The sequence below is a fragment of the Phalangium opilio genome, unplaced genomic scaffold, assembly GCF_054372755.1.
Source record: "Phalangium opilio isolate 3A_F unplaced genomic scaffold, DU_Popi_V2 ptg000039l_2, whole genome shotgun sequence".
Lineage (NCBI taxonomy): Eukaryota > Metazoa > Arthropoda > Arachnida > Opiliones > Phalangiidae > Phalangium > Phalangium opilio.
In genome coordinates this window covers 4,103,813-4,130,866 of record NW_028324163.1, presented here as the reverse complement: position 1 = coordinate 4,130,866, position 27,054 = coordinate 4,103,813, and the positions used below count along the sequence as shown (strand labels likewise).

The 27,054-nt window shown below is 45.5% G+C and overlaps 27 non-coding genes across 27 annotated transcripts; all 27 read right to left on the bottom strand.

Moving 5' to 3' along the window:
• Window positions 1-404: 404 nt before the first annotated feature.
• Window positions 405-476, bottom strand: TRNAE-UUC (transfer RNA glutamic acid (anticodon UUC)). Its single transcript has one exon. It is a non-coding gene; the product is annotated as a tRNA-Glu (tRNA).
• A 204-nt stretch (window positions 477-680) lies between these two features.
• Window positions 681-752, bottom strand: TRNAE-CUC (transfer RNA glutamic acid (anticodon CUC)). Its single transcript has one exon. It is a non-coding gene; the product is annotated as a tRNA-Glu (tRNA).
• A 230-nt stretch (window positions 753-982) lies between these two features.
• Window positions 983-1,054, bottom strand: TRNAE-CUC (transfer RNA glutamic acid (anticodon CUC)). Its single transcript has one exon. It is a non-coding gene; the product is annotated as a tRNA-Glu (tRNA).
• An 833-nt stretch (window positions 1,055-1,887) lies between these two features.
• TRNAE-UUC (transfer RNA glutamic acid (anticodon UUC)) lies at window positions 1,888-1,959 on the bottom strand. The gene has a single exon. It is a non-coding gene; the product is annotated as a tRNA-Glu (tRNA).
• Window positions 1,960-2,163: 204 nt separating this feature from the next.
• Window positions 2,164-2,235, bottom strand: TRNAE-CUC (transfer RNA glutamic acid (anticodon CUC)). The gene has a single exon. It is a non-coding gene; the product is annotated as a tRNA-Glu (tRNA).
• A 230-nt stretch (window positions 2,236-2,465) lies between these two features.
• On the bottom strand, window positions 2,466-2,537 carry TRNAE-CUC (transfer RNA glutamic acid (anticodon CUC)). Its single transcript has one exon. It is a non-coding gene; the product is annotated as a tRNA-Glu (tRNA).
• Window positions 2,538-3,824: 1,287 nt separating this feature from the next.
• Window positions 3,825-3,896, bottom strand: TRNAE-CUC (transfer RNA glutamic acid (anticodon CUC)). Its single transcript has one exon. It is a non-coding gene; the product is annotated as a tRNA-Glu (tRNA).
• Window positions 3,897-6,088: 2,192 nt separating this feature from the next.
• On the bottom strand, window positions 6,089-6,160 carry TRNAE-CUC (transfer RNA glutamic acid (anticodon CUC)). The gene has a single exon. It is a non-coding gene; the product is annotated as a tRNA-Glu (tRNA).
• A 1,286-nt stretch (window positions 6,161-7,446) lies between these two features.
• TRNAE-CUC (transfer RNA glutamic acid (anticodon CUC)) lies at window positions 7,447-7,518 on the bottom strand. The gene has a single exon. It is a non-coding gene; the product is annotated as a tRNA-Glu (tRNA).
• Window positions 7,519-8,803: 1,285 nt separating this feature from the next.
• TRNAE-UUC (transfer RNA glutamic acid (anticodon UUC)) lies at window positions 8,804-8,875 on the bottom strand. Its single transcript has one exon. It is a non-coding gene; the product is annotated as a tRNA-Glu (tRNA).
• A 79-nt stretch (window positions 8,876-8,954) lies between these two features.
• TRNAE-CUC (transfer RNA glutamic acid (anticodon CUC)) lies at window positions 8,955-9,026 on the bottom strand. Its single transcript has one exon. It is a non-coding gene; the product is annotated as a tRNA-Glu (tRNA).
• A 958-nt stretch (window positions 9,027-9,984) lies between these two features.
• On the bottom strand, window positions 9,985-10,056 carry TRNAE-CUC (transfer RNA glutamic acid (anticodon CUC)). The gene has a single exon. It is a non-coding gene; the product is annotated as a tRNA-Glu (tRNA).
• A 5,310-nt stretch (window positions 10,057-15,366) lies between these two features.
• TRNAE-CUC (transfer RNA glutamic acid (anticodon CUC)) lies at window positions 15,367-15,438 on the bottom strand. Its single transcript has one exon. It is a non-coding gene; the product is annotated as a tRNA-Glu (tRNA).
• A 380-nt stretch (window positions 15,439-15,818) lies between these two features.
• Window positions 15,819-15,890, bottom strand: TRNAE-UUC (transfer RNA glutamic acid (anticodon UUC)). The gene has a single exon. It is a non-coding gene; the product is annotated as a tRNA-Glu (tRNA).
• Window positions 15,891-16,822: 932 nt separating this feature from the next.
• On the bottom strand, window positions 16,823-16,894 carry TRNAE-UUC (transfer RNA glutamic acid (anticodon UUC)). Its single transcript has one exon. It is a non-coding gene; the product is annotated as a tRNA-Glu (tRNA).
• Window positions 16,895-17,374: 480 nt separating this feature from the next.
• On the bottom strand, window positions 17,375-17,446 carry TRNAE-CUC (transfer RNA glutamic acid (anticodon CUC)). The gene has a single exon. It is a non-coding gene; the product is annotated as a tRNA-Glu (tRNA).
• Window positions 17,447-17,826: 380 nt separating this feature from the next.
• Window positions 17,827-17,898, bottom strand: TRNAE-UUC (transfer RNA glutamic acid (anticodon UUC)). The gene has a single exon. It is a non-coding gene; the product is annotated as a tRNA-Glu (tRNA).
• A 1,058-nt stretch (window positions 17,899-18,956) lies between these two features.
• Window positions 18,957-19,028, bottom strand: TRNAE-CUC (transfer RNA glutamic acid (anticodon CUC)). The gene has a single exon. It is a non-coding gene; the product is annotated as a tRNA-Glu (tRNA).
• A 380-nt stretch (window positions 19,029-19,408) lies between these two features.
• Window positions 19,409-19,480, bottom strand: TRNAE-UUC (transfer RNA glutamic acid (anticodon UUC)). Its single transcript has one exon. It is a non-coding gene; the product is annotated as a tRNA-Glu (tRNA).
• Window positions 19,481-20,538: 1,058 nt separating this feature from the next.
• Window positions 20,539-20,610, bottom strand: TRNAE-CUC (transfer RNA glutamic acid (anticodon CUC)). The gene has a single exon. It is a non-coding gene; the product is annotated as a tRNA-Glu (tRNA).
• A 380-nt stretch (window positions 20,611-20,990) lies between these two features.
• TRNAE-UUC (transfer RNA glutamic acid (anticodon UUC)) lies at window positions 20,991-21,062 on the bottom strand. The gene has a single exon. It is a non-coding gene; the product is annotated as a tRNA-Glu (tRNA).
• Window positions 21,063-22,120: 1,058 nt separating this feature from the next.
• TRNAE-CUC (transfer RNA glutamic acid (anticodon CUC)) lies at window positions 22,121-22,192 on the bottom strand. Its single transcript has one exon. It is a non-coding gene; the product is annotated as a tRNA-Glu (tRNA).
• Window positions 22,193-22,572: 380 nt separating this feature from the next.
• TRNAE-UUC (transfer RNA glutamic acid (anticodon UUC)) lies at window positions 22,573-22,644 on the bottom strand. Its single transcript has one exon. It is a non-coding gene; the product is annotated as a tRNA-Glu (tRNA).
• Window positions 22,645-24,305: 1,661 nt separating this feature from the next.
• On the bottom strand, window positions 24,306-24,377 carry TRNAE-UUC (transfer RNA glutamic acid (anticodon UUC)). The gene has a single exon. It is a non-coding gene; the product is annotated as a tRNA-Glu (tRNA).
• A 79-nt stretch (window positions 24,378-24,456) lies between these two features.
• Window positions 24,457-24,528, bottom strand: TRNAE-UUC (transfer RNA glutamic acid (anticodon UUC)). Its single transcript has one exon. It is a non-coding gene; the product is annotated as a tRNA-Glu (tRNA).
• Window positions 24,529-25,862: 1,334 nt separating this feature from the next.
• On the bottom strand, window positions 25,863-25,934 carry TRNAE-CUC (transfer RNA glutamic acid (anticodon CUC)). Its single transcript has one exon. It is a non-coding gene; the product is annotated as a tRNA-Glu (tRNA).
• Window positions 25,935-26,314: 380 nt separating this feature from the next.
• TRNAE-UUC (transfer RNA glutamic acid (anticodon UUC)) lies at window positions 26,315-26,386 on the bottom strand. The gene has a single exon. It is a non-coding gene; the product is annotated as a tRNA-Glu (tRNA).
• Between the last annotated feature and the right edge of the window lie 668 nt (window positions 26,387-27,054).

The window sequence follows — 27,054 nt, the reverse complement described above, 5'->3', positions numbered from 1 at the left end:
TCCTAGCCACTAGACCATATCGGACTGGTTGGAACAACCCTAAATATTATTCCTATAAATGTGTCTTTAAATTCATTCTTCAAAAGCGGTACAAAAGCACTCGCTTTGATACCGGGAATCAAACCCGGGCCTTCTGGTTGAAAGTCAGGTATCCTAGCCACTAGACCATATCGGACTTGCTTAACCAAGTGTTAATTCTATTCATAAACCTATATCCTTAAGTCTATTCTTGAAAAGCGTTACAAAAGCACACGCTCCGATACAGGGAATCGTACTCTCGCCTTCTGGGTGAGAGCCAGATATCCTAGCCACTAGACCATATCGGACTTGCGTAACTAAGTCTTAATTCTATTCATAAACCTATGTCCTTAAGTCTATTTTTGAAATTCTTTACAAAACACTCTCTCCGATACCGGGAATCGAACCCTGGCCTTCTGGGTGAAAGCCAGATATCCTAGCCACTAGACCATATCGGACTGGTTAGAATAACCCTAAATATTATTCCTATAAATGTGTCTTTAAATTCATTCTTCAAAAGCGGTACAAAAGCACTCGCTCCGATACCGGGAATCGAACCCGGGCCTTCTGGTTGAAAGTCAGGTATCCTAGCCACTAGACCATATCGTACTTGCTCAACCAAGTCTTAATTCTATTCTTGAAAAGCGGTACAAAAGCACTCGCCCCGATACCGGGAATCGAACCCGGGCCTTGTGGTTGAGAGCCAGATATCCTAGCCACTAGACCATATCGGACAGCTTGGAACAATCCTAGATATTATTCCTATAAATGTGTCTTCAAGTTCATTCTTCAAAAGCGGTACAAAAGCACTCGGTCCGATTCCGTGAATCGGACACGGGCCTTCTGGGTGAAAGCCAGATATCCTAGCCACTAGACCATATCGGACTGGTTGGAACAACCCTAAATATTATTCCTATAATTGTGTCTTTAAATTCATTCTTCAAAAGCGGTACAAAAGCACTCGCTCCGATACCGGGAATCGAACCCGGGCTTTCTGGGTGAGAGCCAGATATCCTAGCCACTAGACCATATCGGACTGGTTGAAACAACCCTAGATATTATTCCTATAAATGTGTCTTTAAAATCATTCTTCAAAAGCGGTACAAAAGCACTCGGTCCGATACCGGGAATCGAACACGGGCCTTCTGAGTGAAAGCCAGATATCCTAGCCACTAGTCCATATTGGACTTGCTTAACCAAGTCTTAATTCTATTCATAAACCTATATCCTTAAGTCTATTCTTGAAAAGCGGTACAAAAGCACACGCTCCGATACCGGGAATCGTACTCTCGCCTTCTGGGTGAGAGCCAGATATCCTAGCCACTAGACCATATCGGACTGGTTGGAACAACCCTAAATATTATTCCTATAAATGTGTCTTTAAATTCATTCTTCAAAAGCGGTACAAAAGCACTCGCTTTGATACCGGGAATCAAACCCGGGCCTTCTGGTTGAAAGTCAGGTATCCTAGCCACTAGACCATATCGGACTTGCGTAACCAAGTCTAAATTCTATTCATAAACCTATATCCTTAAGTCTATTCTTGAAAAGAGGTACAAAAGCACTCGCTCCGATACCGGGAATCGCACCCGGGTATTATGGGTGAAAGCCAGGTATCCTAGCCGCAAGACCATATCGGACTTGCTTAACCAAGTGTTAATTCTATTCATAAACCTATATCCTTAAGTCTATTCTTGAAAAGCGTTACAAAAGCACACGCTCCGATACAGGGAATCGTACTCTCGCCTTCTGGGTGAGAGCCAGATATCCTAGCCACTAGACCATATCGGACTTGCGTAACTAAGTCTTAATTCTATTCATAAACCTATGTCCTTAAGTCTATTTTTGAAATTCTTTACAAAACACCCTCTCCGATACCGGGAATCGAACCCTGGCCTTCTGGGTGAAAGCCAGATATCCTAGCCACTAGACCATATCGGACTGGTTAGAATAACCCTAAATATTATTCCTATAAATGTGTCTTTAAATTCATTCTTCAAAAGCGGTACAAAAGCACTCGCTCCGATACCGGGAATCGAACCCGGGCCTTCTGGTTGAAAGTCAGGTATCCTAGCCACTAGACCATATCGTACTTGCTCAACCAAGTCTTAATTCTATTCTTGAAAAGCGGTACAAAAGCACTCGCCCCGATACCGGGAATCGAACCCGGGCCTTGTGGTTGAGAGCCAGATATCCTAGCCACTAGACCATATCGGACAGCTTGGAACAATCCTAGATATTATTCCTATAAATGTGTCTTCAAGTTCATTCTTCAAAAGCGGTACAAAAGCACTCGGTCCGATTCCGTGAATCGGACACGGGCCTTCTGGGTGAAAGCCAGATATCCTAGCCACTAGACCATATCGGACTGGTTGGAACAACCCTAAATATTATTCCTATAATTGTGTCTTTAAATTCATTCTTCAAAAGCGGTACAAAAGCACTCCCTCCGATACCGGGAATCGAACCCGGGCTTTCTGGGTGAGAGCCAGATATCCTAGCCACTAGACGATATCGGACTGGTTGAAACAACCCTAGATATTATTCCTATAAATGTGTCTTTAAAATCATTCTTCAAAAGCGGTACAAAAGCACTCGGTCCGATACCGGGAATCGAACACGGGCCTTCTGAGTGAAAGCCAGATATCCTAGCCACTAGTCCATATTGGACTTGCTTAACCAAGTCTTAATTCTATTCATAAACCTATATCCTTAAGTCTATTCTTGAAAAGCGGTACAAAAGCACACGCTCCGATACCGGGAATCGTACTCTCGCCTTCTGGGTGAGAGCCAGATATCCTAGCCACTAGACCATATCGGACTGGTTGGAACAACCCTAAATATTATTCCTATAAATGTGTCTTTAAATTCATTCTTCAAAAGCGGTACAAAAGCACTCGCTTTGATACCGGGAATCAAACCCGGGCCTTCTGGTTGAAAGTCAGGTATCCTAGCCACTAGACCATATCGGACTTGCGTAACCAAGTCTAAATTCTATTCATAAACCTATATCCTTAAGTCTATTCTTGAAAAGAGGTACAAAAGCACTCGCTCCTATACCGGGAATCGAACCCGGGTATTATGGGTGAAAGCCAGGTATACTAGCCGCAAGACCATATCGGACTTGCTTAACCAAGTCTTAATTCTATTCATAAACCTATATCCTTAAGTCTATTCTCTAAAAGCGTTACAAAAGCACACGCTCCGATACAGGGAGTCGTACTCTCGCCTTCTGGGTGAGAGCCAGATATCCTAGCCACTAGACCATATCGGACTGGTTGGAAAAACCCTAAATATTATTCCTATAAATGCGTCTTTAAATTCATTCTTCAAAAGCAGTACAAAAGCACTCGCTATGATACCGGGAATCAAACCCGGGCCTTCTGGTTGAAAGTCAGGTATCCTAGCCACTAGACCATATCGGACTGGTTGAAACAACCCTAGATATTATTCCTATAAATGTGTCTTTAAAATCATTCTTCAAAAGCGGTACAAAAGCACTCGGTCCGATACCGGGAATCGAACACGGGCCTTCTGAGTGAAAGCCAGATATCCTAGCCACTAGTCCATATTGGACTTGCTTAACCAAGTCTTAATTCTATTCATAAACCTATATCCTTAAGTCTATTCTTGAAAAGCGGTACAAAAGCACACGCTCCGATACCGGGAATCGTACTCTCGCCTTCTGGGTGAGAGCCAGATATCCTAGCCACTAGACCATATCGGACTGGTTGGAACAACCCTAAATATTATTCCTATAATTGTGTCTTTAAATTCATTCTTCAAAAGCGGTACAAAAGCACTCGCTCCGATACCGGGAATCGAACCCGGGCTTTCTGGGTGAGAGCCAGATATCCTAGCCACTAGACCATATCGGACTGGTTGAAACAACCCTAGATATTATTCCTATAAATGTGTCTTTAAAATCATTCTTCAAAAGCGGTACAAAAGCACTCGGTCCGATACCGGGAATCGAACACGGGCCTTCTGAGTGAAAGCCAGATATCCTAGCCACTAGTCCATATTGGACTTGCTTAACCAAGTCTTAATTCTATTCATAAACCTATATCCTTAAGTCTATTCTTGAAAAGCGGTACAAAAGCACACGCTCCGATACCGGGAATCGTACTCTCGCCTTCTGGGTGAGAGCCAGATATCCTAGCCACTAGACCATATCGGACTGGTTGGAACAACCCTAAATATTATTCCTATAAATGCGTCTTTAAATTCATTCTTCAAAAGCGGTACAAAAGCACTCGCTTTGATACCGGGAATCAAACCCGGGCCTTCTGGTTGAAAGTCAGGTATCCTAGCCACTAGACCATATCGGACTTGCGTAACCAAGTCTAAATTCTATTCATAAACCTATAGCCTTAAGTCTATTCTTGAAAAGAGGTACAAAAGCACTCGCTCCGATACCGGGAATCGCACCCGGGTATTATGGGTGAAAGCCAGGTATCCTAGCCGCAAGACCATATCGGACTTGCTTAACCAAGTGTTAATTCTATTCATAAACCTATATCCTTAAGTCTATTCTTGAAAAGCGTTACAAAAGCACACGCTCCGATACAGGGAATCGTACTCTCGCCTTCTGGGTGAGAGCCAGATATCCTAGCCACTAGACCATATCGGACTGGTTGAACAAACCCTAAATATTATTCCTATAAATGTGTCTTTAAGTTCATTCTTCAAAAGCGGTACAAAAGCACTCGGTCCGATTCCGTGAATCGGACACGGGCCTTCTGGGTGAAAGCCAGATATCCTAGCCACTAGTCCATATCGGACTTGCTTAACCAAGTCTTAATTCTATTCATAAACCTATATCCTTAAGTCTATTCTTGAAAAGAGGTACAAAAGCACTCGCTCCTATACCGGGAATCGAACCCGGGTATTATGGGTGAAAGCCAGGTATACTAGCCGCAAGACCATATCGGACTTGCTTAACCAAGTCTTAATTCTATTCATAAACCTATATCCTTAAGTCTATTCTTGAAAAGCGTTACAAAAGCACACGCTCCGATACAGGGAGTCGTACTCTCGCCTTCTGGGTGAGAGCCAGATATCCTAGCCACTAGACCATATCGGACTGGTTGAACAAACCCTAAATATTATTCCTATAAATGTGTCTTTAAGTTTATTCTTCGAAAGCGGTACAAAGCACTCGCTCCGATACCGGGAATCGAACCCGGGCCTTCTGGGTGAAAGCCAGATATCCTAGCCACTAGACCATATAAGACTGATTGAAACAACCCTAGATATTATTCCTATAAATGTGTCTTTAAGTTCATTCTTCAAAAGCGGTACAAAAGCACTCGGTCCGATACCGGGAATCGAACACGGGCCTTCTGAGTGAAAGCCAGATATCCTAGCCACTAGTCCATATTGGACTTGCTTAACCAAGTCTTAATTCTATTCATAAACCTATATCCTTAAGTCTATTCTTGAAAAGTGGTACAAAAGCACACGCTCCGATACCGGGAATCGTACTCTCGCCTTCTGGGTGAGAGCCAGATATCCTAGCCACTAGACCATATCGGACTGGTTGGAAAAACCCTAAATATTATTCCTATAAATGCGTCTATAAATTCATTCTTCAAAAGCAGTACAAAAGCACTCGCTATGATACCGGGAATCAAACCCGGGCCTTCTGGTTGAAAGTCAGGTATCCTAGCCACTAGACCATATCGGACTGGTTGAAACAACCCTAGATATTATTCCTATAAATGTGTCTTTAAAATCATTCTTCAAAAGCGGTACAAAAGCACTCGGTCCGATACCGGGAATCGAACACGGGCCTTCTGAGTGAAAGCCAGATATCCTAGCCACTAGTCCATATTGGACTTGCTTAACCAAGTCTTAATTCTATTCATAAACCTATATCCTTAAGTCTATTCTTGAAAAGCGGTACAAAAGCACACGCTCCGATACCGGGAATCGTACTCTCGCCTTCTGGGTGAGAGCCAGATATCCTAGCCACTAGACCATATCGGACTGGTTGGAACAACCCTAAATATTATTCCTATAATTGTGTCTTTAAATTCATTCTTCAAAAGCGGTACAAAAGCACTCGCTCCGATACCGGGAATCGAACCCGGGCTTTCTGGGTGAGAGCCAGATATCCTAGCCACTAGACCATATCGGACTGGTTGAAACAACCCTAGATATTATTCCTATAAATGTGTCTTTAAAATCATTCTTCAAAAGCGGTACAAAAGCACTCGGTCCGATACCGGGAATCGAACACGGGCCTTCTGAGTGAAAGCCAGATATCCTAGCCACTAGTCCATATTGGACTTGCTTAACCAAGTCTTAATTCTATTCATAAACCTATATCCTTAAGTCTATTCTTGAAAAGCGGTACAAAAGCACACGCTCCGATACCGGGAATCGTACTCTCGCCTTCTGGGTGAGAGCCAGATATCCTAGCCACTAGACCATATCGGACTGGTTGGAACAACCCTAAATATTATTCCTATAAATGCGTCTTTAAATTCATTCTTCAAAAGCGGTACAAAAGCACTCGCTTTGATACCGGGAATCAAACCCGGGCCTTCTGGTTGAAAGTCAGGTATCCTAGCCACTAGACCATATCGGACTTGCGTAACCAAGTCTAAATTCTATTCATAAAGCTATATCCTTAAGTCTATTCTTGAAAAGAGGTACAAAAGCACTCGCTCCGATACCGGGAATCGCACCCGGGTATTATGGGTGAAAGCCAGGTATCCTAGCCGCAAGACCATATCGGACTTGCTTAACCAAGTGTTAATTCTATTCATAAACCTATATCCTTAAGTCTATTCTTGAAAAGCGTTACAAAAGCACACGCTCCGATACAGGGAATCGTACTCTCGCCTTCTGGGTGAGAGCCAGATATCCTAGCCACTAGACCATATCGGACTGGTTGAACAAACCCTAAATATTATTCCTATAAATGTGTCTTTAAGTTTATTCTTCAAAAGCGGTACAAAGCACTCGCTCCGATACCGGGAATCGAACCCGGGCTTTCTGGGTGAGAGCCAGATATCCTAGCCACTAGACCATATAAGACTGATTGAAACAACCCTAGATATTATTCCTATAAATGTGTCTTTAAGTTCATTCTTCAAAAGCGGTACAAAAGCACTCGGTCCGATACCGGGAATCGAACACGGGCCTTCTGAGTAAAAGCCAGATATCCTAGCCACTAGTCCATATTGGACTTGCTTAATCAAGTCTTAATTCTATTCATAAACCTATATCCTTAAGTCTATTCTTGAAAAGCGGTACAAAAGCACACGCTCCGATACCGGGAATCGTACTCTCGCCTTCTGGGTGAGAGCCAGATATCCTAGCCACTAGACCATATCGGACTGGTTGGAACAACCCTAAATATTATTCCTATAATTGTGTCTTTAAATTCATTCTTCAAAAGCGGTACAAAAGCACTCGCTCCGATACCGGGAATCGAACCCGGGCTTTCTGGGTGAGAGCCAGATATCCTAGCCACTAGACCATATCGGACTGGTTGAAACAACCCTAGATATTATTCCTATAAATGTGTCTTTAAAATCATTCTTCAAAAGCGGTACAAAAGCACTCGGTCCGATACCGGGAATCGAACACGGGCCTTCTGAGTGAAAGCCAGATATCCTAGCCACTAGTCCATATTGGACTTGCTTAACCAAGTCTTAATTCTATTCATAAACCTATATCCTTAAGTCTATTCTTGAAAAGCGGTACAAAAGCACACGCTCCGATACCGGGAATCGTACTCTCGCCTTCTGGGTGAGAGCCAGATATCCTAGCCACTAGACCATATCGGACTGGTTGGAACAACCCTAAATATTATTCCTATAAATGCGTCTTTAAATTCATTCTTCAAAAGCGGTACAAAAGCACTCGCTTTGATACCGGGAATCAAACCCGGGCCTTCTGGTTGAAAGTCAGGTATCCTAGCCACTAGACCATATCGGACTTGCGTAACCAAGTCTAAATTCTATTCATAAACCTATATCCTTAAGTCTATTCTTGAAAAGAGGTACAAAAGCACTCGCTCCGATACCGGGAATCGCACCCGGGTATTATGGGTGAAAGCCAGGTATCCTAGCCGCAAGACCATATCGGACTTGCTTAACCAAGTGTTAATTCTATTCATAAACCTATATCCTTAAGTCTATTCTTGAAAAGCGTTACAAAAGCACACGCTCCGATACAGGGAATCGTACTCTCGCCTTCTGGGTGAGAGCCAGATATCCTAGCCACTAGACCATATCGGACTGGTTGAACAAACCCTAAATATTATTCCTATAAATGTGTCTTTAAGTTTATTCTTCAAAAGCGGTACAAAGCACTCGCTCCGATACCGGGAATCGAACCCGGGCTTTCTGGGTGAGAGCCAGATATCCTAGCCACTAGACCATATAAGACTGATTGAAACAACCCTAGATATTATTCCTATAAATGTGTCTTTAAGTTCATTCTTCAAAAGCGGTACAAAAGCACTCGGTCCGATACCGGGAATCGAACACGGGCCTTCTGAGTAAAAGCCAGATATCCTAGCCACTAGTCCATATTGGACTTGCTTAATCAAGTCTTAATTCTATTCATAAACCTATATCCTTAAGTCTATTCTTGAAAAGCGGTACAAAAGCACACCCTCCGATACCGAGAATCTTACTTTCGCCTTCTGGGTGAGAGCCAGATATCCTAGCCACTAGACCATTTCGGACTGGTTGAACAAACCCTAAATATTATTCCTATAAATGTGTCTTTAAGTTTATTCTTCGAAAGCGGTACAAAGCACTCGCTCCGATACCGGGAATCGAACCCGGGCCTTCTGGGTGAAAGCCAGATATCCTAGCCACTAGACCATATCGGACTGGTTGGAACAACCCTAAATATTATTCCTATAATTGTGTCTTTAAATTCATTCTTCAAAAGCGGTACAAAAGCACTCGCTCCGATACCGGGAATCGAACCCGGGCTTTCTGGGTGAGAGCCAGATATCCTAGCCACTAGACCATATCGGACTGGTTGAAACAACCCTAGATATTATTCCTATAAATGTGTCTTTAAAATCATTCTTCAAAAGCGGTACAAAAGCACTCGGTCCGACACCGGGAATCGAACACGGGCCTTCTGAGTGAAAGCCAGATATCCTAGCCACTAGTCCATATTGGACTTGCTTAACCAAGTCTTAATTCTATTCATAAACCTATATCCTTAAGTCTATTCTTGAAAAGCGGTACAAAAGCACACGCTCCGATACCGGGAATCGTACTCTCGCCTTCTGGGTGAGAGCCAGATATCCTAGCCACTAGACCATATCGGACTGGTTGTAACAACCCTAAATATTATTCCTATAAATGTGTCTTTAAATTCATTCTTCAAAAGCGGTACAAAAGCACTCGCTTTGATACCGGGAATCAAACCCGGGCCGTCTGGTTGAAAGTCAGGTATCCTAGCCACTAGACCATATCGGACTTGCGTAACCAAGTCTAAATTCTATTCATAAACCTATATCCTTAAGTCTATTCTTGAAAAGAGGTACAAAAGCACTCGCTCCGATACCGGGAATCGCACCCGGGTATTATGGGTGAAAGCCAGGTATCCTAGCCGCAAGACCATATCGGACTTGCTTAACCAAGTGTTAATTCTATTCATAAACCTATATCCTTAAGTCTATTCTTGAAAAGCGTTACAAAAGCACACGCTCCGATACAGGGAATCGTACTCTCGCCTTCTGGGTGAGAGCCAGATATCCTAGCCACTAGACCATATCGGACTTGCGTAACTAAGTCTTAATTCTATTCATAAACCTATGTCCTTAAGTCTATTTTTGAAATTCTTTACAAAACACTCTCTCCGATACCGGGAATCGAACCCTGGCCTTCTGGGTGAAAGCCAGATATCCTAGCCACTAGACCATATCGTACTTGCTCAACCAAGTCTTAATTCTATTCTTGAAAAGCGGTACAAAAGCACTCGCCCCGATACCGGGAATCGAACCCGGGCCTTGTGGTTGAGAGCCAGATATCCTAGCCACTAGACCATATCGGACAGCTTGGAACAATCCTAGATATTATTCCTATAAATGTGTCTTTAAGTTCATTCTTCAAAAGCGGTACAAAAGCACTCGGTCCGATTCCGTGAATTGGACACGGGCCTTCTGGGTGAAAGCCAGATATTTTTTTTTTTTTTTTTTTTTATTATAAAACAAAATTGATACAAACGTCAAAGATAATCAATGCTACTTTGTGCACATCAGGAAATATCGAACAATTACAACCAGTCTAAGAATTGTTTTATATGCTTTAAAAAATGTTCATCACGATTCAATAACAAGAAATGGGAGCTTAAGGTTAGACGTAGTTCGCGTTTTAAAATAGCGTAACAACGTTTTTCTAAAATAGCTAACGAGACTTTGGCAGTACTAATTAAAAACGAACGTGCATTTAAAACCAGCCATTTAAAGAGTGACGTTAAGAAATGAACGAATTTCACACGGGATTTAGGGCGAATGCCAGCCGAATAATGTTGAAAGATGATAAAAGAGTCCCTGCCGGGCGTACAACTGACCAGCACACTGTCAAGGGCCAAGCCTAATTTAGTGACAAAGAGGGACTGCCAGAGCCGAATCGTAAAGGGGCAGCGCAAGAAAATGTGCTCTAAAGTTTCGACATTGTTGAAGCAAAACACGCACGTGGGGTTAGACGAAAGACCGATGGCGAAAAGCCGCTCAGACGTAAAGATAGCCCCATGCACCACTTGAAGGTTGACGTCGCGATGAGAAGGACGAAGCAAAGACGAGTGTAACGTTGACCAGGCAGGGCGAGGCAGGGGACCCCCAAAGAACCGGCGCCAGGCATGCTCACCTGGGGACTCAGCAACGGTGGAGAGCGCAAAACGACCGTAGATGACCTTGCTGGTCAGGGCAGTCAAGTTGAAATCCGCACCCGTATTATCGACTAATGTCACACCGACCGTACGGCAGAAGCGGCGCCGCGACCGAACGCGGGAAAGCCAAGTCTCCGGGAGAACAGAATGGATATATTGAACCGCAGTTGTTAGCCACGACGGGCAAGGGGCGTCCGAAGCTAGCCCACACAGGTCAGCAATCGCGGGACTGGGTAAAAAACCCGGAACCACTTCGTAAGTAAAATCCCGTAAGCGATACAGACCGTGAAAAAGAAAACACGCACGAGCACGCGGACTGAGACCGGACATGTCAATACGCGGGTTGAAGAATAAAACCGAACTTAATAAATCGGGCGGGTCTCTTAAATGCAGATTCTGAGTGGCACAGAATTCAGACCAAGCGAGCCAAAGCTCACGATACCGGGGTGAGAGCCTCGCGACATACGAGGCAGGGAGCGTGCACTGCAAAATGTCAAATCCCGGGTCCGAGGCATGCAAAGAAGGACACAACAAATACTGAGCCAGTTCGTACGTACGTTGCGCGTCGGCGCCCGTAATATACCGTAACAGTTCTTGCAAGCGAAAAGTAAGTTTGTTCGTGCGCAAGTCAACCAGCCCGAAGCCGCCGACCTTCTTCGGACGCGTAAGCAAAGAATAAGCGACCGTATGGGCGCGTTCACCCCACAAAAAACCCAGGGTTTCCCGGCGAAAGTCGTCCTCAAACCGATTAGGTAACGCGAGGGACCGCAGCGAATGCCCCAGTAATGACATGGCCAAAGTGTTGACCACCACGATCTTGCCCGACAAGGAAAGGCACCGACCTTTCCAAATGCGAAGGACACGACGGAATTTAGCCAAACGCGGGCTCCAGTTAAGATCGTCCGATACCGCGCCATCCGTACTGAGAAAGATGCCCAAAATCTCGAGCGGGTCGGACGAGATAGTGAGGTCCGCAACAGAGGATGGGGCTCGACCCCGGTCGCAGCCCAACCACATACCTCGACACTTGGAGATGTTCAAGTCGGAACCCGACGCGAGGCCATACCGCTGATATTCCCGCACAACTTCCAAGACGGATGCTGTATCACGGACCACCAAGGCATTGTCATCGACATGAACCCGTAACAAGGGAGGAGGCTGAGAGGTCGGCCAAAGAATCCGGTCGATAGCGGGACGGCATTCCAAGGCGTAGCATAGGGGTTCGGAAGAGAGAACGTAAAGCAAGGGACTAAGCGGACAGCCCTGGCGGACCGATCGACCGAGCTGAAAAAAGTCTGTTAAATATCCATTTATTTTCAGGCAAGACTTGCTGCCAACGAGAAATAATTGAATCCACTTGCGAAACGGCTCGCCGAAGCCAAAAGCGCGAAGTACCGCAAAGAGGTAGTCCCACGAAACCTGATCAAACGCTTTCGCGAGATCTAATTTAACGAGGATACCCGGCCCGCGAGACCGCTGCAGATAGTCCATGATGTCGGAGAAAAGGGCGGGAGTACTGGTCGCGGAACGTGATCGAACGGCGCCCGTTTGCGAACCATGAATTAACGATGGAAAAATTGAAGAAAGCCGTGAACCGAGAACTTTCGCGACGAGCTTATAGTCCGCGTTTAGCAACGTGATGGGGCGTCTGTTCTTGACGTCTCTTAAATCACCGGCTTTAGGCAGCAAGATAATGAGCCCTTCCTTCATAGAAGGAGGAAGGCGACCCTCCGAATGACAATGGGAAAGGAGTGCAACAAATTCATCCTGAATATGTGGCAGCACGAATCGCCAGAACTCGTTCGTGAAACCGTCAGTACCCGGGCTTTTGCCGGCGGGAGCGCAATTTAAGACCATTGAAATGTCCGCCCACCGTATCGGGGCATCACAAACCTGCGCGTCGGCCGCACAAAGTCTGTTATTAACGAAAGACGCGTAAAAGTCAATTACAGCCCGGTCCGTAGGACGTCTACGAGACATCGCCGCGAAGTGTTCAAAATAGCGCTGCCGAACGGCCCCCGGTTCCGTGAGGAGCTGCGCGTCAGGCGCCAAGACACATTTGATCGACTTAGAAGACTGCCGATGACGTTCCAGGCGGAGAAAAAAGGACGTAGGACGCTCACCGGCCGAGCGCCATTGCTGGTTAGCCCGAACTACTGCCCCCTGCAGCACCCCCCTGTCGAAGTCGTTTAAGGCCTCCTTCGCCGCAAGAAAGTCCGCGAGACCAACCGAGGAATTAGATGCGGCCAGCTGAGTCGTGGACAAGGCTTCGCGTAAGCGAGTTCGTTCGGCGCGATCACGCGAGGCTTGAACCTTCCCGTACAACATGGCATGTTCGCGTAGGGACTGCTTTAAAGCTTCGTACCATGCAAATTTGTCCGGCGATTCGCGAAAGCGTTGGCGACTCCGGCGAAGAATGCGTAAGACCGCCTGGCGGTAGGCGTCGAACTGCAAGAGACGCGCATTAAAAGACCACGTACCTGGGCCCATCTTAACGCCGTCCAAGACGAGACGGAGTTCAAGGGCGCGATGATCCGAAAGGGGACACGGTAAGATCTGACAGGTCGTAACATTCTGACGATCCTCCCCGGCAAGGAGAACATAGTCGATGCGCGATTGAAGATAAGAGCCATACACGGGACCGGACCAGGTCCAGTCAAAGTTGTCCGCATGTGTTGCGCGCCAAACGTCAATGAGGTGGGTATCACGTAGAAATCGGAATAAGGCAGTCGAGCCCAAACGCGAAGAGGAACCAGACAATGGTCGGCGATCCAGACCCGGCTGCGCTACGTCGTTAAAATCCCCGACGACTAGGGGACGCGAACAGCGCGAGACCACCCCCCGCAAGCGGTCATAAAAGGGCAAACGATCGGGCGCGACATTCGGAAGATACACGTTCACGATATCCAGAGGTTCGCTGTCAATGGACAAAGACGCCAAAATAAACCGGCCCTCTCCACTACGGAGGACGCGGGCAGGCAAAACGTCAAGACCCGCCCGAATGCAAATAGCAACACCGCGAAAACCGGAAACAGGGTCATTATCAAAATAAATGGGACCGCGCCAAAGAGACCGAAAAACCGCGACATGGGAGCCCGACCAGTGAGTCTCTTGGAGACACAAAACGTCGAAACCCTTGCTCCATTCAACCAGTTCTTTCATCTTCGCCAGAGCCCGCAAACCGCGGACGTTAAGAGAAACGATTTTTATCATTGAAGGGCGAGAGCAGCGGAGGGATCACCTGGTCAGCGATAAGACGTGGAGAAGGAGGCCGACCAAGCAAAGGGAGGTCTGACTTAGGTCGTTTCAGCCCCTGCTTACCACCGACAACACGCCAGTCTCCCTGGCCATCCTCGGGCGAAACGGAAGGTTCACCATCACTACTAGAAACTGGACGTTTCTGAGTCGCAACCAGTACTTCAGAGTCTTCAGGCGCCGCAACTGGTGACCCGCCCTCCGGGATAACCTCGGCGGAAGAAACACCAACCGGCAAGTCGACAGAAGGTGCAGCAGGAGGCAAACGACGAGGTATATCAACATTGGGGCAAACCCGCGCGATATGCCCCTGAGCGTCACACCGGCGGCAAACGAAGAGAGGACAGTCCTTGTAGAGGTGAGAGTTAGACAGACACTTATTACAAACTTTGCCCTGCCGATCATGCCGAACGCGGTAGGAGCTTTCGAGCCCCATGACGTCGACCAAACGCAAACTATAAGGTAAGCTAGAGACACCCTCTGGTAGCGCAACCTTTATCGAGCGTTGCCCGTAATACTTGCCATTTGTACGCTCCCAAACCACCTCACTCTTTAACTCGCAATTATAACTCAGCAACTTTGCCTTTAAAACGTCATCCGATACAAACTCCGGGAGATCAAAAAAGGTAGCAATGATCTCGCGACTCCCGACTTTACGCACCACGCAGTCTTCCGCCTCGAGCCCAAGACCTAATTCTGCGCAATTATCCGCATCTTCCAACGACACAAATGTTACGAAAAATCCGCCTTTCGTACTCACCACCGACGAATAAGAATCCGCACCAAAAGTCAATGACAAAGCTTCTTCAATCTTCGAAACAACGCGCTCCTGACATTCTACAAAAACCGAACGTTTCAAAACTTCCATCGTGTAAGTAGATTAGTAATAATAATAGATTAGTTGAAAAAATAACGGGACTCTGCCCGAGGCAGAGCCCAAAACGCGAGAAACCCGACTCAAAATAGACAGCAAAAAAGAAACTCACGCAAAGAAACGAATAAAAAAGCCAAAAGGCCGAAAAAAACCCGCGAGCAAGAGGAAAAGCCGAGGACGGAGCGAGAGAAAAACGCGACCGCACTCGACGAAAACCAAAACGCGAACATGAAGCCAGATATCCTAGCCACTAGTCAATATCGGACTTGCTTCACCAAGTCTTAATTCTATTCATAAACCTATATCCTTAAGTCTATTCTTGAAAAGAGGTATAAAAGCACTCGCTCCGATACCGGGAATCGAACCCGGGCTTTCTGGGTGAGAGCCAGATATTCTAGCCACTAGACCATATCGGACTGGTCGAAACAACCCTAGATATTATTCCTATAAATGTGTCTTTAAGTTCATTCTTCAAAAGCGGTACAAAAGCACTCGGTCCGATACCGGGAATCGAACACGGGCCTTCTGAGTGAAAGCTAGATATCCTAGCCACTAGCCCATATCGGACTTGCTTAACCAAGTCTTAATTCTATTCATAAACCTATATCCTTAAGTCTATTCTTGAAAAGCGGTACAAAAACACACGCTCCGATACCGGGAATCGTACTCTCGCCTTCTGGGTGAGAGCCAGATATCCTAGCCACTAGACCATATCGGACTGGTTATAACAACCCTAAATATTATTCCTATAAATGTGTCTTTAAGTTTATTCTTCAAAAGCGGTACAAAGCACTCGCTCCGATACCGGGAATCGAACCCGGGCCTTCTGGGTGAAAGCCAGATATCCTAGCCACTAGACCATATCGGACTGGTTAGAACAACCCTAAATATTATTCCTATAAATGTGTCTTTAAATTCATTCTTCAAAAGCGGTACAAAAGCACTCGCTCCGATACCGGGAATCGAACCCGGGCCTTCTGGTTGAAAGTCAGGTATCCTAGCCACTAGACCATATAGTACTTGCTCAACCAAGTCTTAATTCTATTCTTGAAAAGCGGTACAACAGCACTCGCCCCGATACCGGGAATCGAACCCAGGCCTTGTGGGTGAGAGCCAGATATCCTAGCCACTAGACCATATCGGACAGCTTGGAACAACCCTAGATATTATTCCTATAAATGTGTCTTTAAGTTCATTCTTCAAAAGCGGTACAAAAGCACTCGGTCCGATTCCGTGAATCGGACACGGGCCTTCTGGGTGAAAGCCAGATATCCTAGCCACTAGTCCATATCGGACTTGCTTAACCAAGTCTTAATTCTATTCATAAACCTATATCCTTAAGTCTATTCTTGAAAAGAGGTACAAAAGCACTCGCTCCGATACCGGGAATCGAACCCGGGCCTTCTGGGTGAAAGTCAGGTATCCTAGCCACTAGACCATATCGTACTTGCTCAACCAAGTCTTAATTCTATTCTTGAAAAGCGGTACAAAAGCACTCGCCCCGATACCGGGAATCGTACCCGGGCCTTCGTGGTGAGAGCCAGATATCCTAGCCACTAGTCCATATCGGCCTTGCTTAACCAAGTCTTAATTCTATTCATAAACCTATATCCTTAAGTCTATTCTTGAAAAGCGGTACAAAAGCACTCGCTCCGATAACGGGAATCGTACTCTCGCCTCCTGGGTAAGAGCCAGATATCCTAGCCACTAGACCATATCGGACTAGTTGAACAAATCCTAAATATTATTCCTATAAATGTGTCTTTAAGTTTATTCTTCAAAAGCGGTACAAAGCACTCGCTCCGATACCGGGAATCGAACCCGGGCCTTCTGGGTGAAAGCCAGATTTCCTAGCCACTAGACCATATCGGACTTGCGTAACCAAGTCTTAATTCTATTCTTGAAAAGCGGTACAAAAGCACTCGCCCCGATACCGGGAATCGAACCCGGGCCTTGTGGGTGAGAGCCAGATATCCTAGCCACTAGACCATATCGGACAGCTTGGAACAACCCTAGATATTATTCCTATAAATGTGTCTTTAAGTTCATTCTTCAAAAGCGGTACAAAAGCACTCGGTCCGATTCCGTGAATCGGACACGGGCCTTCTGGGTGAAAGCCAGATATCCTAGCCACTAGTCCATATCGGACTTGCTTAACCAAGTCTTAATTCTATTCATAAACCTATATCCTTAAGTCTATTCTTGAAAAGAGGTACAAAAGCACTCGCTCCGATACCGGGAATCGAACCCGGGCCTTCTGGGTGAAAGTCAGGTATCCTAGCCACTAGACCATATCGTACTTGCTCAACCAAGTCTTAATTCTATTCTTGAAAAGAGGTACAAAAGCACTCGCTCCGATACCGGGAATCGAACCCGGGCTTTCTGGGTGAGAGCCAGATATCCTAGCCACTAGACCATATCGGACTGGTTGAAACAACCCTAGATATTATTCCTATAAATGTGTCTTTAAGTTCATTCTTCAAAAGCGGTACAAAAGCACTCGGTCCGATACCGGGAATCGAACACGGGCCTTCTGAGTGAAAGCTAGATATCCTAGCCACTAGCCCATATCGGACTTGCTTAACCAAGTCGTAATTCTATTCATAAACCTATATCCTTAAGTCTATTCTTGAAAAGCGGTACAAAAGCACACGCTCCGATACCGGGAATCGTACTCTCGCCTTCTGGGTGAGAGCCAGATATCCTAGCCACTAGACCATATCGGACTGGTTAGAACAACCCTAAATATTATTCCTATAAATGTGTCTTTAAGTTTATTCTTCAAAAGCGGTACAAAGCACTCGCTCCGATACCGGGAATCGAACCCGGGCCTTCTGGGTGAAAGCCAGATATCCTAGCCACTAGACCATATCGGACTGTTTAGAACAACCCTAAATATTATTCCTATAAATGTGTCTTTAAATTCATTCTTCAAAAGCGGTACAAAAGCACTCGCTCCGATACCGGGAATCGAACCCGGGCCTTCTGGTTGAAAGTCAGGTATCCTAGCCACTAGACCATATAGTACTTGCTCAACCAAGTCTTAATTCTATTCTTGAAAAGCGGTACAACAGCACTCGCCCCGATACCGGGAATCGAACCCGGGCCTTGTGGGTGAGAGCCAGATATCCTAGCCACTAGGACATATCGGACAGCTTGGAACAACCCTAGATATTATTCCTATAAATGTGTCTTTAAGTTCATTCTTCAAAAGCGGTACAAAAGCACTCGGTCCGATTCCGTGAATCGGACACGGGCCTTCTGGGTGAAAGCCAGATATCCTAGCCACTAGTCCATATCGGACTTGCTTAACCAAGTCTTAATTCTATTCATAAACCTATATCCTTAAGTCTATTCTTGAAAAGAGGTACAAAAGCACTCGCTCCGATACCGGGAATCGAACCCGGGCCTTCTGGGTGAAAGTCAGGTATCCTAGCCACTAGACCATATCGTACTTGCTCAACCAAGTCTTAATTCTATTCTTGAAAAGCGGTACAAAAGCACTCGCCCCGATACCGGGAATCGAACCCGGGCCTTGTGGGTGAGAGCCAGATATCCTAGCCACTAGACCATATCGGACAGCTTGGAACAACCCTAGATATTATTCCTATAAATGTGTCTTTAAGTTCATTCTTCAAAAGCGGTACAAAAGCACTCGGTCCGATTCCGTGAATCGGACACGGGCCTTCTGGGTGAAAGCCAGATATCCTAGCCACTAGTCCATATCGGACTTGCTTAACCAAGTCTTAATTCTATTCATAAACCTATATCCTTAAGTCTATTCTTGAAAAGAGGTACAAAAGCACTCGCTCCGATACCGGGAATCGAACCCGGGCCTTCTGGGTGAAAGTCAGGTATCCTAGCCACTAGACCATATCGTACTTGCTCAACCAAGTCTTAATTCTATTCTTGAAAAGAGGTACAAAAGCACTCGCTCCGATACCGGGAATCGAACCCGGGCTTTCTGGGTGAGAGCCAGATATCCTAGCCACTAGACCATATCGGACTGGTTGAAACAACCCTAGATATTATTCCTATAAATGTGTCTTTAAGTTCATTCTTCGAAAGCGGTACAAAAGCACTCGGTCCGATACCGGGAATCGAACACGGGCCTTCTGAGTGAAAGCTAGATATCCTAGCCACTAGCCCATATCGGACTTGCTTAACCAAGTCGTAATTCTATTCATAAACCTATATCCTTAAGTCTATTCTTGAAAAGCGGTACAAAAGCACACGCTCCGATACCGGGAATCGTACTCTCGCCTTCTGGGTGAGAGCCAGATATCCTAGCCACTAGACCATATCGGACTGGTTAGAACAACCCTAAATATTATTCCTATAAATGTGTCTTTAAGTTTATTCTTCAAAAGCGGTACAAAGCACTCGCTCCGATACCGGGAATCGAACCCGGGCCTTCTGGGTGAAAGCCAGATATCCTAGCCACTAGACCATATCGGACTGTTTAGAACAACCCTAAATATTATTCCTATAAATGTGTCTTTAAATTCATTCTTCAAAAGCGGTACAAAAGCACTCGCTCCGATACCGGGAATCGAACCCGGGCCTTCTGGTTGAAAGTCAGGTATCCTAGCCACTAGACCATATAGTACTTGCTCAACCAAGTCTTAATTCTATTCTTGAAAAGCGGTACAACAGCACTCGCCCCGATACCGGGAATCGAACCCGGGCCTTGTGGGTGAGAGCCAGATATCCTAGCCACTAGGACATATCGGACAGCTTGGAACAACCCTAGATATTATTCCTATAAATGTGTCTTTAAGTTCATTCTTCAAAAGCGGTACAAAAGCACTCGGTCCGATTCCGTGAATCGGACACGGGCCTTCTGGGTGAAAGCCAGATATCCTAGCCACTAGTCCATATCGGACTTGCTTAACCAAGTCTTAATTCTATTCATAAACCTATATCCTTAAGTCTATTCTTGAAAAGAGGTACAAAAGCACTCGCTCCGATACCGGGAATCGAACCCGGGCCTTCTGGGTGAAAGTCAGGTATCCTAGCCACTAGACCATATCGTACTTGCTCAACCAAGTCTTAATTCTATTCTTGAAAAGCGGTACAAAAGCACTCGCCCCGATACCGGGAATCGAACCCGGGCCTTGTGGGTGAGAGCCAGATATCCTAGCCACTAGACCATATCGGACAGCTTGGAACAACCCTAGATATTATTCCTATAAATGTGTCTTTAAGTTCATTCTTCAAAAGCGGTACAAAAGCACTCGGTCCGATTCCGTGAATCGGACACGGGCCTTCTGGGTGAAAGCCAGATATCCTAGCCACTAGTCCATATCGGACTTGCTTAACCAAGTCTTAATTCTATTCATAAACCTATATCCTTAAGTCTATTCTTGAAAAGAGGTACAAAAGCACTCGCTCCGATACCGGGAATCGAACCCGGGCCTTCTGGGTGAAAGTCAGGTATCCTAGCCACTAGACCATATCGTACTTGCTCAACCAAGTCTTAATTCTATTCTTGAAAAGAGGTACAAAAGCACTCGCTCCGATACCGGGAATCGAACCCGGGCTTTCTGGGTGAGAGCCAGATATCCTAGCCACTAGACCATATCGGACTGGTTGAAACAACCCTAGATATTATTCCTATAAATGTGTCTTTAAGTTCATTCTTCAAAAGCGGTACAAAAGCACTCGGTCCGATACCGGGAATCGAACACGGGCCTTCTGAGTGAAAGCTAGATATCCTAGCCACTAGCCCATATCGGACTTGCTTAACCAAGTCGTAATTCTATTCATAAACCTATATCCTTAAGTCTATTCTTGAAAAGCGGTACAAAAGCACACGCTCCGATACCGGGAATCGTACTCTCGCCTTCTGGGTGAGAGCCAGATATCCTAGCCACTAGACCATATCGGACTGGTTAGAACAACCCTAAATATTATTCCTATAAATGTGTCTTTAAGTTTATTCTTCAAAAGCGGTACAAAGCACTCGCTCCGATACCGGGAATCGAACCCGGGCCTTTTGGGTGAAAGCCAGATATCCTAGCCACTAGACCATATCGGACTGTTTAGCACAACCCTAAATATTATTCCTATAAATGTGTCTTTAAATTCATTCTTCAAAAGCGGTACAAAAGCACTCGCTCCGATACCGGGAATCGAACCCGGGCCTTCTGGTTGAAAGTCAGGTATCCTAGCCACTAGACCATATAGTACTTGCTCAACCAAGTCTTAATTCTATTCTTGAAAAGCGGTACAACAGCACTCGCCCCGATACCGGGAATCGAGCCCGGGCCTTGTGGGTGAGAGCCAGATATCCTAGCCACTAGGACATATCGGACAGCTTGGAACAACCCTAGATATTATTCCTATAAATGTGTCTTTAAGTTCATTCTTCAAAAGCGGTACAAAAGCACTCGGTCCAATTCCGTGAATCGGACACGGGCCTTCTGGGTGAAAGCCAGATATCCTAGCCACTAGTCCATATCGGACTTGCTTAACCAAGTCTTAATTCTATTCATAAACCTATATCCTTAAGTCTATTCTTGAAAAGAGGTACAAAAGCACTCGCTCCGATACCGGGAATCGAACCCGGGCCTTCTGGGTGAAAGTCAGGTATCCTAGCCACTAGACCATATCGTACTTGCTCAACCAAGTCTTAATTCTATTCTTGAAAAGCGGTACAAAAGCACTCGCCCCGATACCGGGAATCGAACCCGGGCCTTGTGGGTGAGAGCCAGATATCCTAGCCACTAGACCATATCGGACAGCTTGGAACAACCCTAGATATTATTCCTATAAATGTGTCTTTAAGTTCATTCTTCAAAAGCGGTACAAAAGCACTCGGTCCGATTCCGTGAATCGGACACGGGCCATCTGGGTGAAAGCCAGATATCCTAGCCACTAGTCCATATCGGACTTGCTTAACCAAGTCTTAATTCTATTCATAAACCTATATCCTTAAGTCTATTCTTGAAAAGAGGTACAAAAGCACTCGCTCCGATACCGGGAATCGAACCCGGGCCTTCTGGGTGAAAGTCAGGTATCCTAGCCACTAGACCATATCGTACTTGCTCAACCAAGTCTTAATTCTATTCTTGAAAAGAGGTACAAAAGCACTCGCTCCGATACCGGGAATCGAACCCGGGCTTTCTGGGTGAGAGCCAGATATCCTAGCCACTAGACCATATCGGACTGGTTGAAACAACCCTAGATATTATTCCTATAAATGTGTCTTTAAGTTCATTCTTCAAAAGCGGTACAAAAGCACTCGGTCCGATACCGGGAATCGAACACGGGCCTTCTGAGTGAAAGCTAGATATCCTAGCCACTAGCCCATATCGGACTTGCTTAACCAAGTCGTAATTCTATTCATAAACCTATATCCTTAAGTCTATTCTTGAAAAGCGGTACAAAAGCACACGCTCCGATACCGGGAATCGTACTCTCGCCTTCTGGGTGAGAGCCAGATATCCTAGCCACTAGACCATATCGGACTGGTTAGAACAACCCTAAATATTATTCCTATAAATGTGTCTTTAATTTTATTCTTCAAAAGCGGTACAAAGCACTCGCTCCGATACCGGGAATCGAACCCGGGCCTTCTGGGTGAAAGCCAGATATCCTAGCCACTAGACCATATCGGACTGTTTAGAACAACCCTAAATATTATTCCTATAAATGTGTCTTTAAATTCATTCTTCAAAAGCGGTACAAAAGCACTCGCTCCGATACCGGGAATCGAACCCGGGCCTTCTGGTTGAACGTCAGGTATCCTAGCCACTAGACCATATAGTACTTGCTCAACCAAGTCTTAATTCTATTCTTGAAAAGCGGTACAACAGCACTCGCCCCGATACCGGGAATCGAACCCGGGCCTTGTGGGTGAGAGCCAGATATCCTAGCCACTAGGACATATCGGACAGCTTGGAACAACCCTAGATATTATTCCTATAAATGTGTCTTTAAGTTCATTCTTCAAAAGCGGTACAAAAGCACTCGGTCCGATTCCGTGAATCGGACACGGGCCTTCTGGGTGAAAGCCAGATATCCTAGCCACTAGTCCATATCGGACTTGCTTAACCAAGTCTTAATTCTATTCATAAACCTATATCCTTAAGTCTATTCTTGAAAAGAGGTACAAAAGCACTCGCTCCGATACCGGGAATCGAACCCGGGCCTTCTGGGTGAAAGTCAGGTATCCTAGCCACTAGACCATATCGTACTTGCTCAACCAAGTCTTAATTCTATTCTTGAAAAGCGGTACAAAAGCACTCGCCCCGATACCGGGAATCGAACCCGGGCCTTGTGGGTGAGAGCCAGATATCCTAGCCACTAGACCATATCGGACAGCTTGGAACAACCCTAGATATTATTCCTATAAATGTGTCTTTAAGTTCATTCTTCAAAAGCGGTACAAAAGCACTCGGTCCGATTCCGTGAATCGGACACGGGCCTTCTGGGTGAAAGCCAGATATCCTAGCCACTAGTCCATATCGGACTTGCTTAACCAAGTCTTAATTCTATTCATAAACCTATATCCTTAAGTCTATTCTTGAAAAGAGGTACAAAAGCACTCGCTCCGATACCGGGAATCGAACCCGGGCCTTCTGGGTGAAAGTCAGGTATCCTAGCCACTAGACCATATCGTACTCGCTCAACCAAGTCTTAATTCTATTCTTGAAAAGCGGTACAAAAGCACTCGCCCCGATACCGGGAATCGTACCCGGGTCTTCGGGGTGAGAGCCAGATATCCTAGCCACTAGTCCATATCGGACTTGCTTAACCAAGTCTTAATTCTATTCATAAACCTATATCCTTAAGTCTATTCTTGAAAAGCGGTACAAAAGCACTCGCTCCGATAACGGGAATCGTACTCTCGCCTCCTGGGTAAGAGCCAGATATCCTAGCCACTAGACCATATCGGACTAGTTGAACAAACCCTAAATATTATTCCTATAAATGTGTCTTTAAGTTCATTCTTCAAAACCGGTACAAAAGCACTCGGTCCGATTCCGGGAATCGGACACGGGAATTCTGGGTGAAAGCCAGATATCCTAGCCACTAGTCCATATCGGACTTGCTTTACTAAGTCTTAATTCTATTCATAAACCTATATCCTTAAGTCTAATCTTGAAAAGCGGTACAAAAGCACTCGCTCCGATAACGGGAATCGTACTCTCGCCTTCTGGGTAAGAGCCAGATATCCTAGCCACTAGACCATATCGGACTAGTTGAACAAACCCTAAATATTATTCCTATAAATGTGTCTTTAAGTTTATTCTTCAAAAGCGGTACAAAGCACTCGCTCCGATACCGGGAATCGAACCCGGGCCTTCTGGGTGAAAGCCAGATATCCTAGCCACTAGACCATATTGGACTGGTTGGAACAAACCTAAATATTATTCCTATAATTGTGTCATTAAATTCATTCTTCAAAAGCGGTACAAAAGCACTCGCTCCGATACCGGGAATCGAACCCGGGCCTTCTGGGTGAAAGCCAGATATCCTAGCCACTAGACCATATCGGACTTGCTCAACCAAGTCTTAATTCTATTCTTGAAAAGCGGTACAAAAGCACTCGCCCCGATACCGGGAATCGAACCCGGGCCTTGTGGGTGAGAGCCAGATATCCTAGCCACTAGACCATATCGGACTTGCGTAACCAAGTCTTAATTCTATTCTTGAAAAGCGGTACAAAAGCACTCGCCCCGATACCGGGAATCGAACCCGGGCCTTGTGGGTGAGAGCCAGATATCCTAGCCACTAGACCATATCGAACAGCTTGGAACAACCCTAGATATTATTCCTATAAATGTGTCTTTAAGTTCATTCTTCAAAAGCGGTACAAAAGCACTCGGTCCGATTCCGTGAATCGGACACGGGCCTTCTGGGTGAAAGCCAGATATCCTAGCCACTAGTCCATATCGGACTTGCTTAACCAAGTCTTAATTCTATTCATAAACCTATATCCTTAAGTCTATTCTTGAAAAGAGGTACAAAAGCACTCGCTCCGATACCGGGAATAGAATCCGGGCCTTCTGGGTGAAAGTCAGGTATGCTAGCCACTAGACCATATCGTACTTGCTCAACCAAGTCTTAATTCTATTCTTGAAAAGCGGTACAAAAGCACTCGCCCCGATACCGGGAATCGAACCCGGGCCTTGTGGGTGAGAGCCAGATATCCTAGCCACTAAACCATATCGGACAGCTTGGAACAACCCTAGATATTATTCCTATAAATGTGTCTTTAAGTTCATTCTTCAAAAGCGGTACAAAAGCACTCGGTCCGATTCCGTGAATCGGACACGGGCCTTCTGGGTGAAAGCCGGATATCCTAGCCACTAGTCCATATCGGACTTGCTTAACCAAGTCTTAATTCTATTCATAAACCTATATCCTTAAGTCTATTCTTGAAAAGAGGTACAAAAGCACTCGCTCCGATACCGGGAGTCGAACCCGGGCCTTCTGGGTGAAAGTCAGGTATCCTAGCCACTAGACCATATCGTACTTGCTCAACCAAGTCTTAATTCTATTCTTGAAAAGCGGTACAAAAGCACTCGCCCCGATACCGGGAATCGTACCCGGGCCTTCGGGGTGAGAGCCAGATATCCTAGCCACTAGTCCATATCGGACTTGCTTAACCAAGTCTTAATTCTATTCATAAACCTATATCCTTAAGTCTATTCTTGAAAAGCGGTACAAAAGCACTCGCTCCGATAACGGGAATCGTACTCTCGCCTTCTGGGTAAGAGCCAGATATCCTAGCCACTAGACCATATCGGAGTAGTTGAACAAACCCTAAATATTATTCCTATAAATGTGTCTTTAAGTTTATTCTTGAAAAGCGGTACAAAAGCATTCGCTCCGATACCGGGAATCGAACCCGGGCCTTCTGGGTGAGAGCCAGATATCCTAGCCACTAGACCATATCGGACTGGTTGGAACAACCCTAGATTTTATTCCTATAAATGTGTCTTTAAGTTCATTCTTCAAAAGCGGTACAAAAGCACTCGGTCCGATTCCGGGAATCGGACACGGGAATTCTGGGTGAAAGCCAGATATCCTAGCCACTAGTCCATATCGGACTTGCTTAACCAAGTCTTAATTCTATTCATAAACCTATATCCTTAAGTCTAATCTTGAAAAGCGGTACAAAAGCACTCGCTCCGATAACGGGAATCGTACTCTCGCCTTCTGGGTAAGAGCCAGATATCCTAGCCACTAGACCATATCGGACTAGTTGAACAAACCCTAAATATTATTCCTATAAATGTGTCTTTAAGTTTATTCTTCAAAAGCGGTACAAAGCACTCGCTCCGATACCGGGAATCGAACCCGGGCCTTCTGGGTGAAAGCCAGATATCCTAGCCACTAGACCATATCGGACTTGCTCAACCAAGTCTTAATTCTATTCATAAACCTATGTCCTTAAGTCTATTTTTGAAATCCTTTAGAAAACACTCTCTCCGATACCGGGAATCGAAACCTGGCCTTCTCGGTGAAAGCCAGATATCCTAGCCACTAGACCATATCGTACTTGCTCAACCAAGTCTTAATTCTATTCTTGAAAAGCGTTACAAAAGCACTCGCCCCGATACCGGGAATCGAACCCGGGCCTTGTGGGTGAGAGCCAGATATCCTAGCCACTAGACCATATCGGACAGCTTGGAACAACCCTAGATATTATTCCTATAAATGTGTCTTTAAGTTCATTCTTCAAAAGCGGTACAAAAGCACTCGGTCCGATTCCGGGAATCGGACACGGGCCTTCTGGGTGAAAGCCAGATATCCTAGCCACTAGTCCATATCGGACTTGCTTAACCAAGTCTTAATTCTATTCATAAACCTATATCCTTAAGTCTATTCTTGAAAAGCGGTACAAAAGCACTCGCTCCGATACCGGGAATCGTACTCTCGCCTTCTGGGTAAGAGCCAGATATCCTAGCCACTAGACCATATCGGACTAGTTGAACAAACCCTAAATATTATTCCTATAATTGTGTCTTTAAATTCATTCTTCAAAAGCGGTACAAAGCACTCCCTCCGATACCGGG